The sequence below is a fragment of the Equus przewalskii genome, chromosome X, assembly GCF_037783145.1.
Source record: "Equus przewalskii isolate Varuska chromosome X, EquPr2, whole genome shotgun sequence".
Lineage (NCBI taxonomy): Eukaryota > Metazoa > Chordata > Mammalia > Perissodactyla > Equidae > Equus > Equus przewalskii.
Genome location: NC_091863.1, coordinates 119,662,854 through 119,666,205, shown reverse-complemented (window position 1 = coordinate 119,666,205; position 3,352 = coordinate 119,662,854). Strand labels below are relative to the sequence as shown.

General features: G+C 50.0%; 1 long non-coding RNA gene across 3 annotated transcripts; it reads right to left on the bottom strand.

Annotated features, from left to right (window-relative positions):
- Nucleotides 1-426: 426 nt before the first annotated feature.
- LOC139081006 (uncharacterized) lies at nt 427-1,785 on the bottom strand. Of its 3 annotated transcripts, none has more exons than XR_011535931.1 (3): nt 1,653-1,785; nt 995-1,159; nt 427-803 (listed from the first exon to the last, which is right to left on the bottom strand). It is a non-coding gene; the product is annotated as an uncharacterized lncRNA (long non-coding RNA). The 3 variants fall into 3 exon arrangements; XR_011535929.1 differs by having other exon boundaries at nt 995-1,173; nt 1,653-1,783; XR_011535930.1 differs by having other exon boundaries at nt 995-1,257; nt 1,653-1,766.
- Between the last annotated feature and the right edge of the window lie 1,567 nt (nt 1,786-3,352).

Sequence of the window (3,352 nt, the reverse complement as noted above, 5' to 3'; positions counted from 1 at the left end):
TATCGTTTTAGTGCTTCAGATTGCTCTCGGTGACTTTTAGTACAGCAAGGATTTTGGTCCTTATGAGTGCCTTACATCTTAGGACTGGATTCAACAAACACTACTATGAGGTAGGTGGCCTGCAGGCAATTACTTTGTGTGCCTTTTTGGAGACTGGCACTGCCACCCCACAGAGGACACCTCTCCCCAACTAGGTCCACACCCCCACACACACACAGAGAAACACCAAGTCCTTTTCCTCTTCTCTCGTGGGAAGTTTGTGTTCAGTGCTGAGTCCTGGCCCAGTCCTTGTCCCCACTGTCAGGCTAACTGGACCTTCTGGTCTGACCCCCGACCCCGCAGGACTCACCTCCCTCCCCCTCACACAGCTGCCTCTTCCCTTCCTTCCCCGCTCCCCCCATGAGAGAACTCTCAGAGACACACACATTTTCACAACAGGTCCGTTTTATTTAAATCACCATCAGGGCACCCTGCTGCTGTCAAATGACGTCAACACCGTTGGCCATTTCTCAGGGGCCAGACCTCAGAGACTTCTCAGATGATTCCTCTCTGAGGTCTGTGGCCTCGCTCTGAAGTTACCGGCGGTGCAGGTAGGCACGTGAAGTGCTGGGCTTCTCCATGCTCTCTCCGTCCTCCTCTGGCTCATCTTGATTCAGCTCTTCATTCAGCCTGTGATAGTGACCGAATAGGGTTGTTCCTCTCGCTTCCTTAGATTTGACTGAAGAGGTGGGACATTTTCTAGAGGCTTTTTTAGTGGATCTCCTTCGAAGGGGTCTTTTGGCCCCCGTGGTTTTCTTGGCCGCCTGGAAAGACAACAGGGGGCGCCCAGAAGGGCACTGGTTTGAGGGAAGAGTGGGGGGGATGGGTGGGAACAGGGGCTTCCTGAGAAGGGACGTGGGCTGAGGAGGGGCTGTGTGCCAGGCAAGGACAGGGGAGGAGTCTTGGTGGGGGGAGTCAAAGGGGAAGAGGAGGAGCTTGGGCGGGGTCATCTCACCTTGACACTGCCTCCGGACCTGGGTTGACAGGAGGACTTCCTCATCTTCCTCTCTTTGTTCTTTGGCGACGGTTGTTCCGCGACTGTGCTAGAAGCTTGTGATTTCCTGGTCGCCTTCGGCATGTCAGCGCCTCCCAGTGGTCTACCCCAGGCCTCCTGACCTGCCTATATATACCCCTCTCCAGGACAGCGAGGGGCCACACCCTTCAGCTTTGTTTGGTCAGCAAGGCTCTCCTCTAGCCAATGGTAGCCGTGGGTGGGGCCTAGACATCACAAAGCCCCACCATGATGTCTCTTGGGGAGGATGGGGAGCAACCAAGTTGTTCTGATTGAGGAAAGGGGGCATTTTTTGACACCCCTAAAGAGCCTTCCAAACTGACCAGCTTCCCCCCACCCGCCTGCCCCATCTTCCCAGTCAATGCTGGTGGTGCACATGGCAGGGAGAGGGTGTTTCCTCCAAACTTTGCCCCACAGCCACCCTATTCAGTGCTTCATTCTCTTCTTTCCCCCTTCACCACTACCTAGTGTTATCCGCAGCCCCGAAGGGCAAGGAATGACAGGTACCGCCAAGGCCACTTGGTTGTTTAAGCAAGCAGAGTTTATTGATAAAGGGGAACAGAGCGAGGAGCGGGGAAGCAAACAACAAATCGGTACTTACAACATGCACACCACAATCAGCCTGGGAAGTCCCAATAGTTTGTATGGCGGGCGGGAGTGTCGATTGTCCGGGTCTGAGGCAAAGAGTCCTCTCCTCAGTGAGACTCCCGCTTGTTCTATGCCTGTGACTCCCTTTTATCCCAATGTTTTCTGGCTTTTGACTCAGGGTTTCAGACATTTAGATACTTTGAGTTATTTCTTCTTGTTCCCATGGGTGGGAAGATTTTATCTTTTTGTTCCCACGGATGGGATGTTTCTATAGTCCGGTCGGGCTATAGAGCCTGTCGGGGGTGGCCAGCCCAGACGAGGAACACGATGCAGGACATTTTCTTATTAACCTGTGCCTTGGGGTCACGGTCAAAGTGGCCATCTCCGGCTCCAAGCCCAGACACATTCTTTCACGTAGGCCCCAGATCCCAGTGTCCCTGGAAGGTGGGGAGGTCAATGAACTCTGTACCCCTAGTTTCTGTATGACTTGCCTAAAATCGACCCATGGTGCTGTGGCTGTGTTTAAGTCTCTGTGGAGATGTGAATCATCCCGCTTCCTGACTGCAAATTACTCTTATGCGGCTTGAAGACCCTTTACGTCTGCCAGGGACCTTTTCCATCCCACCTCCTTTTCTCGGGGTCCATGTTGCTCTCCTCAGTTTTTTCTTTTCCGGTTATAAATCACTGCCTTCATCCTGTCAGACTTCCATGAATAGACTTGCTCTACTCAGAATCGAGTCCCGTTTCAAATCTGGGACCCATGCCCACCTCAGTAGGTGGAGTACCCAGGCTTGGGTTTTCACAGGGTCAGGGGGACGAGGCAGACACATGCTACAAGTTGTGCTGGATGTTTGTATGCAGGAAACTACAACCTAAGGCTGCTGAGTTCACCAGGGGGAGGGAGGCGTTCAACATCGTGCTTGGTGTCCAGTGCAACAAGGAAGAAAACGGCATCCAGGCTGGAAAGGGAGAGGTAGCACTGTCTTCATTCACAGCCCACAAGATGGTCTACACAGAAAATTCTATCAATCTAAAAACAAATGCTTCCAGCAGGAATAATTGACTTTAGCAAGGTCTCAGGATATAAGATCAACATATAAAAATAAAGTGTATTTTTATATACTAGCAATGAATAATGGAAAATTGAAATTAAAAACAGTGTGTTTTAAAACAGGATGAGAAAGACTACAAATCTGACAAAATATGTAGCAGCTCTCTACACCAAAATCTACAAAACACTGCAGAGAGAGATTAATGAAGACCTAAACATATGTAGGTATACATCTTGTTTGTGGTTTGAAGGACTCAATGTTGTTAAGACGCGAATTCTTCCCCAGCTCATCGATAGAGTCAACACAGTCCCAATCAAAACCCCAGAAGACCTTTTTAAAAACATAGAAATTGACAGGCTGGTGTTCTGTAGTGTAAGCCCTGACATGTATTTTTTTTTCTTTTTTGTAATGCACGTGCCTGACTTAAGCTTTGATTGCCAAGGCGTCTACTTCAAAGAGAGATCCACTTCAAGAGGGCTGTCTCGAATAAACACATTGCCAGCCACAGGACTAGATAAAGAGCCAGGCTCCCTCCCCCCACGGAGGCTCCTTTGATTGAGAGAGCTTGGGTGATTTCAATAACTGATAACTGCAGCCACTTGCTTTTCTTCTCTTCCCGCGCTTTAAATTCCTGCTCTTATGTTTTACATTCACCAATAAA